Source organism: Pelophylax lessonae (genome assembly GCF_965119305.1).
Source record: "Pelophylax lessonae genome assembly, chromosome: 1".
Taxonomy (NCBI): domain Eukaryota; kingdom Metazoa; phylum Chordata; class Amphibia; order Anura; family Ranidae; genus Pelophylax; species Pelophylax lessonae.
Genome location: NC_138768.1, coordinates 368,804,428 through 368,820,071, shown reverse-complemented (window position 1 = coordinate 368,820,071; position 15,644 = coordinate 368,804,428). Strand labels below are relative to the sequence as shown.

Below are 15,644 nucleotides of genomic sequence, written 5' to 3'. Positions count from 1 at the left end.
TGATTAAAGGTGCTGCATGCTCCACTCAAAGTGCTCCAAGTGCTGGTGACAAACTAGCAGCTCACCTCAAGGATAGACTCCTAGGAGTCAAAGCAAGCCTTTAGACAATTCAAATAGCCTGGTCTTCCAATCACCGCCTCCTGCTCCGTTCTCCAAATGTGTGCAGCATCGGTGTGGAAATAAAGAGAAGAATCTAGTGCTCTCTGCTAGGCTGGGTTGTTTATTCAATATAAGCAATGGTAATACACTTCCATTTAGTTGCACTTCAAGCAGTGCGGGCTCTCAACACATCAGAATCTGCCTGTATCCGGGAATCGGTGTGATTACGTACAGGCTCCTCCCCCGTACACGTTTTAAAACTAAAACAGTGCTATGTTTATAACAAACACTCACATCACACCGGGGAGAGAAAATGGCTAATTGGGCCCAATTTGGACATTGTCACTTAGGGGTGTACTCACTTTTGTTGCCATTAATGGCTGTGTGTTGAGTTATTTTGAGGGGACATCAAATTTACACTGTTATATAAGCTGTACACTCACTACTTTACATTGTAGCAAACTGTCATTTCTTCAGTGTTGTCACATGAAAAGATATAATAAAATATTTACAAAAATGTGAGGGGTGTACTCACTTTTGTGAGATACTGTATTTTTAATGCTGAAGTGTGGATATATTTTTTGGACCCCTGCTTGCAGTTGGTCATTTTTGCAAAGACACCAGTGCAGACTTGTTTTGGGTTTTATATGCCGACTGTGTGAAGAACAACAGAACAAAAACGTACATAGACCCAGAAAAATCCACTCAGAGGTGTTCCCTGCAGAAACTGAATCCAGAAGCCCATTACTAAGTGATTAAAAAAAAAAAAAAAAATGCTAACCACATGCTACCCTGTAGTGTCAAAACATATTTTCAGCTTCTTTTTTTGTTCCGGAAAAAGGAAACAAAAATGATACATCTAGATGAGCAATAGATGTTTCAATTTTCCTACCTACATAGCTATGCAACAATGTGTGTCAATAATGAAAACCTCCAAGTAGCAAAATTTGCGGGATTACAAAAGCTTAGAGTGATAATTGCAGAATCGTGAATTTTTTTCTTTCAGTAACAATATCCATTTTCTGAGTGTGTCCAAGTTTTTAATAATCCTGGACAAACACACACACATCTGCAAATAATTTGAAAGAAGGAATTCTGTTCTTAGAGTGCCATCGCTCCAATACTTGTGGTAAGTGAACCAGAGCTTGCTGTGCCAAGACCCATCAGGAAATTTATATATACAGGCAATGGAATATTTATACTGCAATGCTTACTTTTATGTAGACAGATATCCATATATGTCAAATGAGGTAGGCATAATCTTTAACCCTGAAGCTGACTATCAACCAGCAGATCTTTTATAAACTGCAAAAATGCCAAAGAGTTTTTAGTGAGAAAATACCAAACCGGCATGGCCCTCATCCAAAGTACATAAGGTAAGTCACCCTTAGGCTGCATTCACATGTCAGCTTATAATCGCGGGCAGAACCGCCGCGGTTCCGCCCGCGATTCGGAGATTTATTGCAAATCGCAGGACGCCTAGCGTTGCCCGTTGATTTGCAATAGCCCCCCAAACGCCGAGCGATGTTGCCGCGATTTACGCCCGCCGAATCGCGGCAACATCGCGCAAACAAAATCGTGGGACGCAATACGCTCCAAAGAAGCTCTTGTACTTTTTTGGAGCGTATTGCGTCCCGCGATTTTGTTTGCGCGATGTTGCCGCGATTCAGCGGGCGTAAATCGCGGCAACATCGCTCGGCGTTTGGGGGGCTATTGCAAATCAACGGGCAACGCTAGGCGTCCCGCGATTTGCAATAAATCTCCGAATCGCGGGCGGAACCGCGGCGGTTCTGCCCGCGATTATAAGCGGACATGTGAATGCAGCCTTACTCTTATCTAATTTAAAGCCCAATAGTAAAAGCAAGCTGAACATATTTTCCAGTACGCTGGAAATTTGCAGTAATTAAGTTGGCTTGGGACAGCCAACTTACTAATATTGTATTTAAACGTAATATTATTCTTCTTATTATTTTTCTGGCCGCAAAATTTTTGGACACTATCTCCTCCTAGACCGTTCAAGCTACATACTCCAAACTCGGCACAGACCTTCATACTGTTCTGACTCGTGTGCTATATCTTTTCAGACTGGTTTGAGTTACGGTTGCCCATAGACTTTCATTGACAGGATGTTCAGATGACCCAAGCTCCAAATCCCATTAGACGCAATCAAGCTTTGATGCTAATCAATTTAAACTCATTCAAACTCATCTAATCTATCTATCGATCGATCTTCAAACCCTTTCTATCCATCGATCGATCTTCAAACCCTTTCTATCGATCGATCTTCAAACCTTTTCTATCGATCGATCTTCAAACCTTTTCTATCGATCGATCTTCAAACCTTTCCTATCGATCGATCTTCAAACCTTTTCTATCGATCGATCTTCAAACCTTTTCTATCGATCGATTGATCTTCAAACCTTTTCTATCGATCGATTGATCTTCAAACCTTTTCTATCTATCGATCGATCGATCTAAACTTTTCAAACTTTCTGGTCAGGCTTTCTCAAGCCAACTTAAAGTTTGTCTCAAACTTTTTTTTTCTAGTTGTTACTGATATATTATGGAAATTTGTTGTACTAAGTATGATTCCTTAAAGTGGACCTCCCACGTTCTCACCTGTTACTTAGGGGCAGCATTAAATAATTTTCGTTTTTCAGAAAGCCAAATAGTCAGCCTTCTTACCCTTACCTCGTACATAAGAAATTCCACCTCTGACTACTCTGTCCAGTCCAAGCTTTAGGATCTAGTGCCACCATTTTACATCAGAAGGCTTCTTTCTGGGACCGGTCCACCGATGACTTTCTGGGACCGGGCCACCGATGACATTCACGCCATGTTCTGTGCATTTGGACATAAGCGGTCTGGCATGGCCTGAAAAGGTCCAAAAAGTTTGCAAGAACTTGCATTTCATGCCGGGAAACTGCCTGGAAGGCACTGGTAACCTTCCAAGGAGGCAACTGGAAGAAAGTGGCTTAGTCACCAGTACCTAAAGGTTCATGCACACAGCCACCTGATGTTGTACAATGTAAAGCAGACTGTGTTTGGGGTTTTACATTTCTCAGCATGTATGAGTTTACCAGCGTATACCCCCAATAACCATTCAAGTCTATGGGATGACTGTATGCAGCACCTGTTGCTCAGACAGAAAAATATGCCCAGACTTTAATATACTGTATGGTCCAAGGCAGCAGTGTGCAAGAGTCCTAAGAAAATCCAGAAGGTGGAAAATGTGTCACTATGTATTAAATAACTGGATTTTAGTAATGCCAGTGTGCAAAGTTATTTGAGTATGTAGAGCTATGCATTGTTACCATTTCGAGAGTGAAGGTTCTGCTTTGAGTTGTAAGTTTCCCAAATGTTCTAATGAAAAAAAATTTATCTTGCACAATAAAAAAGGTAATATCACTTACTTTTGACCATGAAAAGTACGGTGCGGGACAGACTGCTTTTAGCAAAATGTAAACATACCATTGCCATGACCTTTCACATCATATCGAATCATCTCTAACACTAAAGATCGTGTGCCCAGTACATGCCATAATAATCTTTTATAATCAGATTTTAGTTTCAATTTTTTTGTTTACACAGAAAACAAACAAGACATGTCTCAAAGTCATGACTTGGAATATGCATAAAAACATCAGGTTTCAAAAACCACAATTTAATGGAGAGAGAGGAGAGGAAAAAAACACACAGCAAACATCTAACATTGGCTTAGGTGGCCTACTTTTAATGAACTAAACAGTTCTAATAATGCTAACACAGCCTATAGCCTAACTCAATACTGGACTCATGAGCTACCCATGGTCAGCAAATTAAATCAAATTTCCTAGATAGATTTTTGAGAAAGATGGTATGTCTCTCGTTGGAGATGCACTTATTGATATCAAAGATTTTATTTATTATTTATTTCAGGGACTTGTATAGCGCTGTCAATTTACACAGCGCTTTACATATATAGATTGTACATTCACACCAGTCCCTGCCCTCAAGGAGCTTACAATCTAATGGCACTTTTCCACTGCAAGTACCAGCTTGGCTCTACTCGGCCCTGCTTGGCTCGGTTTGCTTTTCCACTGCTGGTACCGCATGGTACGGTGTTGGAACGGTTCGGTACGGTACGGTATGGTTTGCTTTTCCACTAAAGTAGTACTAAAGTTAAGTGGGTGGGATAACAGCGATTCTCTAACCAATCAGTGGCTAGTAGTGACTGCATGCAAAGGATTGTGGGATATGGTACTGGTATGGTACCTGTTGGAACCACAATCGAGGTGGTACTGTTTTAGAGAGCCATACCGTGTGGTTCCATGCAGTGGAAAAGCGCCGCCGTACCGTTCCTACACCATACCATGCGGTACCAGCAGTGGAAAAGCACAAAAGCGTGCTGAACCGTTCGGTTCCATGCAGTGGAAAAGCGCTGCCGTACCGTACCATACCGAACTATTCCTACACCGTACCATGCGGTACCAGCAGTGGAAAAGCACAAAAGCAAGCCGAACCGTTCGGTTCCATGCAGTGGAAAAGCGCCATAAGGTCCCTAACTCACATACATACACAGTAGGGCCAATTTTTTTATACAGGATCCAATTAACCTACCAGCATGTCTTTGGAGTGTGGAAGGAAACCGGAGTACCTGGAGGAAACCCACACAGGCACAGGGAGAACATGCAAACTCCAGGCAGGTAGTGTCGTGGTTGGGATTCGAACCAGTGACCCTCTTGCTGCTAGGTGAAAGTGCTAACCACTACACCACTGTGCCGCCCAAAGATGCAGTCAGATATGCTTGGAGGATGTGGGGAGGTTCACTTTAGGGCAATTTGTCTTCGAGCCACAAATAGCGCTTGTATGACAGTAGTCCGCTTTGGTGACATATACTGGAATGTCAACATAGCCCAAAAAAGCATAAAAAAGGATCCACACCTAAAATCCCATTAAGTGTTCCCACAACCTCCGCCCAATACCTCTGGAGCTTTTGGCATTGCAATAGTAAGTGTACAAGGGACCCCAAGTTATCACATCAGGACAAGCCAAATCAGCTCTTAGACCTACAGCACACAGGAATTCTGGGGTTCTATATGCCCTATGCAAAATTTAAAAAACTGAGTTGGCCTATGTGAAAGAGAAATAGACACAGAGGGAATTACCCAGAGAATGTCTTCCCAAGCATCCTTAGAGATGGGCCCAATAGCCTATTCCCATTTTTCTATGGCGGGCAAATTCAATTTATTAAAAACGTGCTTGCTAATAGAGCCGAATACGTATCGGAGATGAGACCCTTGGTAGAAGTTGCTTGAACTACTCTATCCAGTACTGGCACCGAGGAAAAACACAGGGGAAGAGGAAAATTGAGCATGTAGAGGCCATACTAATCTTATTCTGAGACCACCAAGTACAAATGTCTGTCTGACAGAGCAAATGGTTAAAAACAGTAGAACAAAAGCCCTGAATCCCAGCTGTTACCTCTAGCACACACATACAAGCCTGAGCACACAGCAATCTCACACTCCATAAGTATATACAGAGACAGGAGAAATCACTGCAGAAGTGGAACTTGCCAGAAGCCTTCTGATCTCCAGCTCCTGCCTATGTATCTTACCCATGGCAACCTGCAGCTGCTCAGGTGCACATTGGGATCCGCAGACTGCATGCAATAATCTGCAGGCCACTTGGCTTTTTATATGGACATGAAACTCGTCCTTTTCTAACAAGTCTCTTGTACTATGGCAGCATTCTTTAACTGAATCCAGTTATGAAGGAATCCTAGCTGATCTTTCCCTTCTGCACAATGTAGGCTGCTATGCAGACCCTCTTGCTGTATAACTTTGATTTCCTGACCCAGAACTAGTAAGTAGATAAGGGCTTCTGGACTTTTTTGATCTGCCCATGTGTTCCAAGCCAGTGACTGAAAGTACTGAAGCCAACTGCATTAGAAAAACAGGCTGACAGCTGGCATTTTTAGAAGCAGGATTGCTTTAACATGAGTCTGACAGGACAGAATACAGAAGCTCTTGCTTGTAATGAAAATCCCTGTGTCCTGACAGCTCTGTTGTGACACTCTGACAACACTGTCCCACTGGAAGTTTCTTTGCAAATTCTGAACCATGATCTCATGCTGGAGCAGACTTTCTCAACTAATAGGGAGTTCTTAGAGCAATTAACCATGCCAGCATCTTAGCTATAGAGAACAGAATGGTCATTGGTAATATAGCCATATGTAAGGGATCATTCTTCCCAATGGCCACCAATGTAAAGAGTATTTTCCACTCTGACCACCAATGCAAAAGGACCACCAATGTAAAGTGAAACTATTTTCACTGACCACCAAAGTAAGTGAGCTTTCTTAGAATTACCTTTATTCCAAGGTGGTCCTTCTCCCACTGTCCACCAATGTACGGAGCATTGTTCCCACTGACAACCAATGTATGCAGGCTCTTCATTCAATTACCAATACTATAAGATTGGTCCCCCCTCCCACTGACCACCACTGTAAGGAGCAATGTTCCCTCTGACCACCACTGTAAGGGACATTCTTCCCACTGACCACCACTGTAAGGAGCAATGTTCCCACTGACCACCACTGTAAGGAGCAATGTTCCCTCTGACCACCACTGTAAGGAGCAATGTTCCCTCTGACCACCACTGTAAGGAGCAATGTTCCCTCTGACCACCACTGTAAGGGACATTCTTCCCACTGACCACCACTGTAAGGAGCAATGTTCCCTCTGACCACCACTGTAAGGAGCAATGTTCCCTCTGACCACCACTGTAAGGAGCAATGTTCCCTCTGACCACCACTGTAAGGAGCAATGTTCCCTCTGACCACCACTGTAAGGAGCAATGTTCCCACTGACCACCACTGTAAGGAGCAATGTTCCCACTGACCACCACTGTAAGGAGCAATGTTCCCTCTGACCACCACTGTAAGGAGCAATGTTCCCTCTGACCACCACTGTAAGGAGCAATGTTCCCTCTGACCACCACTGTAAGGAGCAATGTTCCCTCTGACCACCACTGTAAGGAGCAATGTTCCCTCTGACCACCACTGTAAGGAGCAATGTTCCCTCTGACCACCACTGTAAGGAGCAATGTTCCCTCTGACCACCACTGTAAGGAGCAATGTTCCCTCTGACCACCACTGTAAGGAGCAATGTTCCCTCTGACCACCACTGTAAGGAGCAATGTTCCCACTGACCACCACTGTAAGGAGCAATGTTCCCTCTGACCACCACTGTAAGGGACATTCTTCCCACTGACCACCACTGTAAGGAGCAATGTTCCCTCTGACCACCACTGTAAGGAGCAATGTTCCCTCTGACCACCACTGTAAGGAGCAATGTTCCCTCTGACCACCACTGTAAGGAGCAATGTTCCCTCTGACCACCACTGTAAGGAGCAATGTTCCCACTGACCACCACTGTAAGGAGCAATGTTCCCACTGACCACCACTGTAAGGAGCAATGTTCCCTCTGACCACCACTGTAAGGAGCAATGTTCCCTCTGACCACCACTGTAAGGAGCAATGTTCCCTCTGACCACCACTGTAAGGAGCAATGTTCCCTCTGACCACCACTGTAAGGAGCAATGTTCCCACTGACCCCCTCTGTAAGGAGCAATGTTCCCTCTGACCACCACTGTAAGGAGCAATGTTCCCACTGACCCCCTCTGTAAGGAGCAATGTTCCCACTGACCCCCTCTGTAAGGAGCAATGTTCCCACTGACCACCTCTGTAAGGAGCAATGTTCCCACTGACTACCTCTGTAAGGAGCAATGTTCCCACTGACTACAAGTGCAACAAGGTCCTCAGTGACCACCAATGCAGGGTGGCGCTTCTCTCACTGACTGCCATTGTAAGGAGTACTATTCCCAACTACCACAGATGTAAGTTGGTCCTTCTCCCATTGACCACTATTGTAAGCACTACTGTTCCCAATGACCAGTAACATAGGGTGGCCCTTCTCCCACTGACCACCATTGTAAGAAGTACTATTCCCACTGACCTCAGACATAAGTTGGTCCTTTGCCCACTGACCACCAAGCATGTAAGGAGCATTTTTCCACTGACTACAAATGCAAGGAGGTCCTCATTTCAGGAACCACCAATATAGGGTGGTCCTTCTCCCTCTGACCTCCCCTGTAAGGAGTGTTCCCACTGACCACAAATGTAAGGTAGTGCCATTGCCATTATCTACCAATGTACGGGAAATTTTTCCCACTTACTAAAAGGAGGTTTATTCAATGACCATGTAGGGCGGTTCTTCTCTCACTTACCATCATTGTAAGAAATATTGTTCCCACTGACCACCGATGGAAAGATGGTCCTTCCCCCCACTGACCACCAATGCCAGATGCATTTTCCCAATTGCCATGAAAGAAGACAGACTTAAGGTGGTCCTCCCACTTACCAACGATCTACAGAGGTCCTTCTCCACTGACCACCAATGGAAGGTGGTTCTTGCCCCACTGACCACCAATGGAAGGTGGTTCTTCCCCCACTCACCACCAATGGAAGGTGCTCCTTCCCCCACTGACCACCAATGGAAGGTGCTCCTTCCCCCACTGACCACCAATGGAAGGTGGTTCTTCCCCCACTGACCACCAATGGAAGGTGGTTCTTCCCCCACTGACCACCAATGGAAGGTGCTCCTTCCCCCACTGACCACCAATGGAAGGTGGTTCTTCCCCCACTGACCACCAATGGAAGGTGGTTCTTCCCCCACTGACCACCAATGGAAGGTGGTTCTTCCCCCACTGACCACCAATGGAAGGTGGTTCTTGCCCCACTGACCACCAATGGAAGGTGCTCCTTCCCCCACTGACCACCAATGGAAGGTGGTTCTTCCCCCACTGACCACCAATGGAAGGTGGTTCTTCCCCCACTGACCACCAATGGAAGGTGGTTCTTCCCCCACTGACCACTAATGGAAGGTGCTCCTTCCCCCACTGACCACCAATGGAAGGTGGTTCTTCCCCCACTGACCACCAATGGAAGGTGCTCCTTCCCCCACTGACCACTAATGGAAGGTGCTCCTTCCCCCACTGACCACCAATGGAAGGTGGTTCTTCCCCCACTGACCACCAATGGAAGGTGCTCCTTCCCCCACTGACCACCAATGGAAGGTGGTTCTTCCCCCACTGACCACCAATGGAAGGTGGTTCTTCCCCCACTGACCACCAATGGAAGGTGGTTCTTCCCCCACTGACCACCAATGGAAGGTGGTTCTTCCCCCACTGACCACCAATGGAAGGTGGTTCTTCCCCCACTGACCACTAATGGAAGGTGCTCCTTCCCCCACTGACCACCAATGGAAGGTGGTTCTTCCCCCACTGACCACCAATGGAAGGTGCTCCTTCCCCCACTGACCACTAATGGAAGGTGCTCCTTCCCCCACTGACCACCAATGGAAGGTGGTTCTTCCCCCACTGACCACCAATGGAAGGTGCTCCTTCCCCCACTGACCACCAATGGAAGGTGGTTCTTCCCCCACTGACCACCAATGGAAGGTGGTTCTTCCCCCACTGACCACCAATGGAAGGTGGTTCTTCCCCCACTGACCACCAATGGAAGGTGGTTCTTCCCCCACTGACCACCAATGCCAGATGCATTTTCCCAATTGCCATGAATGAAGGGGACCCTTCTTCCAATGACCGCCAACATAAGGTGGTCCTCCCACTTACCATCGATTTACAGAGACCCTTCTCCACTGATCACCAATGGAAGGGGGCACTTTTCCAAAGACCAATAGCATGCTTTCACTGATCACCAGACAAGAAATCAAAGTTTGCCTTTCTACATTTGATGACTAATGGATTTCATCTGACTGTCATCATTGGAAACAATGTCCAGACCTATACTATAGAGTGGTTGTGAAATACGCCCCATTCCTTAGTGTTCATAGCTATGTACCATGAGCTCCCTGGAAGTTCTGCCAATGGTGATGAACAGGCTGAGAGGAGAATGCTGGCTCTTGTAGTTCACCAGCTCCTTCTTGTAGGAGAAAGGAGAGCAGATCACATGATCAGAGATCGCAGTCTGTTGTGCCCATACAAGTCCTCAGCAGGATGAATCACATGAGACCCCCTCTGCCCTCCCCCCAACAAACACACACACTGTGACCACTTACCGGGGATGGGGATGCTTCGCTCACACGTGCACCAGGCTGTTTGCTGCCCTCCTTCCCATGGCACAGTCACCGGGCTCTTCTTCTCTCCTCACATAAGGCACCGGTTGCTGTACAAAGTTTTCCTCCCAGAAATGACGTCTCGGCCGCCTTCCCCACCCCGACCCAGAGCTTCCTTCTACACAACAAAGGAACTGCTGCCTGCCAGGCTGCTTTATTTATTCACTTTGTATTGTGTGTGTGTGTGAGTGTGGCGTGCTGCCCCCTGTGCAGGAGCCGGCCGGCCGGTGTTGTGCCGAAACTGCTTTCCTCAAGAACACCCGATTCCCCTGACTCTAGGCTGGGATTTAAACTCCGCCCCCTCCAGCCTTCTGCACTCCAGCTCCGCCCCTCCATCCTTCTGTACTCCAGCTCCGCCCCTCCATCCTTCTGCACTCCAGCCCCGCCCCTCCAGCCTTCTGTACTCCAGCTCCGCCCCTCCAGCCTTCTGCACTCCAGCTCCGCCCATTCTCCCTTCGTTTAATCCATGTTTATAGAACATTACTTTATTCCCCTTTCCCTCGCCCCCGTGCGCGCCCCCGATGCAGCCATTCAATTTCTAGCATTACACACATATGTATGCATAACTCCCAACTGTCCCTGATTTGGAACAATGTCCCTCTTTCCTCCTTATTTTGCTCTGATCTATAGAGATGTATAGAAAATGCTCTATTTATCTTTCAAAAAGTGTTTTAAAGTGATACACCTTTCATCAAATTTCTGAATTTGTAAATTCCAAAAGCCGATATAAAGAAATAGTAGTGGTTTAAAAGCACTTACCAATCATTTATCTGGGTACAATTCTCCTTTAAGGGGGCGTGGTAGGGGGTGTGTCCTATACCTGTATACTTTTGCTTATAGGCGTCCCTCATTCCCATCTCAGAATGTTGGGAGGTATGTGTACGTGTGATGCTATAATGGCACCAGTGCCGGAACAAGGCCATCTAGAGCAGGCATGTCCAACCTGCGGCCCGGGGGCCGAATGCGGCCCGGAACCGCAGGCAATGCGGCCCACTGCCCCCTGACACATTGGTGACATGGAGGCAGGACTTCGTATGACAGCGGTCGCCGGGTAAGCGGGAGAACCCCGCTCTGTAATCCAGCGGCTCTCCTCTCTCTTCACTGCAGACTGCATTGGATGGGCATGCACTGGTGAGGCTACATTGGATGGGCATGCACTGGTGAGGCTACATTGAATGGACACTGATCAGGCTGCATTGGATGGGCATGCACTGATCAGGCTGCATTGGATGGGCATGCACTTGTGAGGCTGCATTAGATGGGCACTGATCAGGCTGCATTGGATGGGCATGCACTTGTGAGGCTGCATTAGATGGGCACTGATCAGGCTGCATTGGATGGGCATGCACTTGTGAGGCTGCATTAGATGGGCACTGATCAGGCTGCATTGGATGAGCATGCACTGATGAAGCTGCATTGGATGGGCATGCACTAGTAAGGCTGCATTGGATAGGCACGCACTGGTGAGGCTGCATTGGATGGGCACTAATCAGGCTGCATTGGATGGGCATGCAATGGTGAGGCTGCATTAGATGGGCGCCGATCAACCTGCATTGGATGGACATGCACTGGTGAGGCTGCATTGGATGGGCACTGATCAGGCTGCATTGGATGGGCATGCACTGGTGAAGTTGCATTGGATGGGCACTGTTTTGGCTGCATTGGATGGGCACGCACTAGGCTGCAGTGCCGTGCGATCTCCTGGCTGCTACGGGAGACTTAGAATGTCTGCAGTCAGTGACAGAGCCGCTGCTTCCTGTATAGTTCCGACTCTGTCACAGGGGGAGTGATATGAAAAGCGCTCTGCCTGTGACAGGAGCCATTCAGGAAGCAGCGGCTCTGCTCTTTACTGCAGCCGCTGCTTCCTCCAGCAGTACCCACCAGCAGTACCCAACGTCATGACCAGCAGTACCCACATGACCAGCATTACCTGCCAGCAGTAACCGCACCAGCAGTACCCGCCAGCAGTAACCGCCAGCAGTCAGCAAAATAAGTAGATAGGTATGTGCATTAGCGTGTGTAAATTGTTGCAATATGTTTTTTAATAACTAGTTATGTTTTGTCATAATATGTCATGTCCTTATTTTTACATGTATGAATAAGGACATGACATTTTCTGGGTGTCTAAGTCATATGTGCTGGGGGCTAGTTGCACCCCTAGCAAATAACTGTAAATATCCCAGCATGTGCAGTGTTTCTGAGACTCCTACCACCATGACCACTTTAAATCACTGAAGTGATCACGGTGGTTAGAGTGTTCCTTTAATATCTCTCAGAAGAAGTAAACCTCTGTATACTGATTCCATTTCATTTCATCATCCTCTAGTTGTGTTAAATTAGTGTGGGGGGGGGGGGGGCGCGGCGCCGCGGGAAGGGCACAGGAGTGTTTTATTACTTATGCGGCCCGAGAAAATTTCTCTACACTCAATGTGGCCCAGGGAAGCCAAAATGTTGGAAACCCATGATCTAGAGCCTAGGTTAAACATGCCAAACTGTGCCCCCCCCCCCCCCCAAGATATATAAGCATTATTTGTTGGAAAAAATCCCCCCCTCCCCAGAAAAATATGTACCCCCTAAGCATAAATTCCCCTTCCTCCCAGGACAAATCTGCCCCCTGCTGAAACTCCCCCTCCCAGCAGTAATCTTTGCTCCCCCATACCCACTCCCAGCTTCTCTCTCTCATCAAGTCCCCCCCCCCAGCACGCATCCCCCCCCCCCCCCCCCACTACTCCTAGCACAAATCCTCTACTCCTCAAATCCCCCACCCAAACACTCCAAATCTCTGCTCCCAGCACAAACCCCGCCTCCTAGCACAAATACCCCCCAAAAACATCCCCCTCCTAGCACAAATCCCATCCCCCCTCTACCATATCACCTTTTCTCGCACAAACACCCAAAATCTCCCTTCCTAGCACAAATCCTCTTCCACTATCCCTAAATTTCCCATCCTAGAACAATTCTTACCCCCTGCTGCCACTCAAATTTTCCCACCCAACACTAATCCCCTCCCCCGATCTCCATGTACTACAGTGCCCAGGGCGGCTGTCCCTCCTGCCCATCCCTTCTCCAGGCCCTGAATGGCACACATACATGTAACATGTATGTGAGGATAAGAGGTTGCATTATGGCATTCAGAGAGGCCACAATGCAAATCCCATAACTACAAGGCAGCCAATTAGCATCACACATACGTGCAGGGTATATAAAAAGTGTTTTCACTGTCCCTGGACTCTCTGCAGCCATAGGAAACAGAGGAATCTCGCAGTAACACTGCTGCTGTCTCCTGTCCATTCATATTTAGTGCTGAGGCTGCTGAGAAAGGGACGGGGAATCTCTGTCCTCAGTCCCTTTCATCAGTCTCAAAGGGGAGATGTCAGGGGTATGTTTAGACCCCTGATATCTCTCCAAAGCCCACCAACAAGGCTGATTAAAAAAAAAAAAAACAATAAATATTAAAAAAATAAAATTGTAAAAAAATAAAATGATAAAAAAAATAAAAAACTACTGACATCATACCTTCCCGCCCTACCGACACCATCCACTGCCCCATACCCTTCCACCCCCTTCCCCAGAAGCACTTTGAAAAAAAATATTTAAAAAATTATTAAAAAAAAAAAAAAAAACAAATTGTAAAAAATAATAGATAATAAATTATTAAAAACAAAAAATACTGACACTGTCCATTGCTCCACTTACACTCTCCACTGCCCTACTGACACCATCCACTGGCCTCCAAAAAGCATTTTGGAAAAAGAACTACTGACACCATCCTGCACATAATACCCACCACCGTACACTCCACACTCCTCTCCTGCACATCTATCCACCTCCATACCCCCCGCACACACCTTACCTGCACATACTACCTACCTCCATACACTCCACACCTTTCTCCTGCATCAGATATTAAATCCTTTTAATACTGCACTTAGAGGTGCCTTTCTTTCCTTATAAGATTCCCGGTCATGATTGCAGACTGACAGCGGTGAGAGCCGGCGGTGCGGAGGATGATCTATGTGGACAGCTTTACCCCGGATGCCTGCATACTTAGATGTGCCTCTTTTAATCATCAACCATGTGAGTCGCTAAATGTTGTACCTTCATTAAATGTAACAATATTGCTACACTTAGAGGCGCCTCTCTTCTCCTTTATACTCTGTAGCTTCTAATCCCCTTGTGGAGGCGCCATTTGTGGATGGACATTTTATGGTTACACAACCTATCACATTGCTATTATCTTTTTACATGAACTATAAACTGAATGATGTATGAATAAATGATTGTGGAACAAATCATCTGAGTTTCCATTATTTCTTATGGGGAAATTTGCTTTTATATAACAGTGCTTTGGATTACAAGCATGTTTCCGGAAAGAATTATGCTCGCAATCCAAGGTTTTATTGTATAGGACAAGTGTGCAATACAAGTGTACACTGGAGATCATGTCCTAAATGTCAAGGTCACTGCTCAGTCCCATTTGAAATGATCTAAACAGGAGCAAAAGAGTAGTTTTGTTAAAGCGGAGTTCCAGCCATTTACTCACCTGTCCAACGGTCCAGCGATGCGGCCGCCCGAAGCCTCGATCCTCTCCCTCGGCGCCGGCATCACTGCTGTGGGCACCCGGCTGTCACAGTTTGTGGCTTCACAGCCGGGTACCCACTGCGCATGCGCGAGTCGCGCTGCGCGCAGTGATTGGCCGGCAATCTTCTGGGACCTCTGACGTGTCCCAGAAGATTGCAGGGAGGGAGGGGGAGAGGAGAACTTCCGTTCAGGGCGCCGCGGCGCTCCGAGCGGAAGTGGGAGCGGGTACCTTTCAAAACTCGGTACCCGCTCCCCCCCCCCCCCCAAAAAAAATGACATGCCAAATGTGGCATGTCAGGGGGTCAGGACTCCCTAAAGCGGAAGTTCCACTTTTGGGTGGAACTCCGCTTTAAGCATATTTCATGAGTTACAAATATTTTTAAGCACAGAATAAAAAACTTCAATGAGATTTGAAAGAGATCATTGATGAAAATTAGAGAACACTTTCAGATACCTCCCAGTTATTGGTGTTAATCTGGCACCTTGTGCTAATTCCTTTAATTATCTGACAAACCCTATTTAACCGGCAGCCTATCTTTGCAGTTTTGCATTGACTTTGTCAAGCGAGCCATTCTAAGTGACTGAAACCCCCCAGCAGCAGGTTGTCAAGATAAAGGCCAAATCGAGCAAGAGAAGTTTGTCGTTTCAAATCCTGTGATTTCTAGAATATTGCATCTTTACAACGTCACAAACTCATTCAAGTCTGAAAAAAAAAAACAATATTTTTTACTTTTTGCTTGATAACATTCCAAACAAAAAAAAATTTAAAATCAAAATTTTTCA

The 15,644-nt window shown here is 46.5% G+C and overlaps 1 protein-coding gene across 1 annotated transcript in view; it reads right to left on the bottom strand.

The window, feature by feature from the left end:
- The window catches only part of CEMIP2 (cell migration inducing hyaluronidase 2), a 179,424-nt gene extending 169,085 nt beyond the window's left edge, over positions 1–10,339 (bottom strand). The window contains exon 1 of the mRNA XM_082265489.1: positions 10,224–10,339. The gene's annotated coding sequence lies outside the window, so the exon portion shown is untranslated. The remainder of the gene's footprint in view (positions 1–10,223) is intronic.
- Between the last annotated feature and the right edge of the window lie 5,305 nt (positions 10,340–15,644).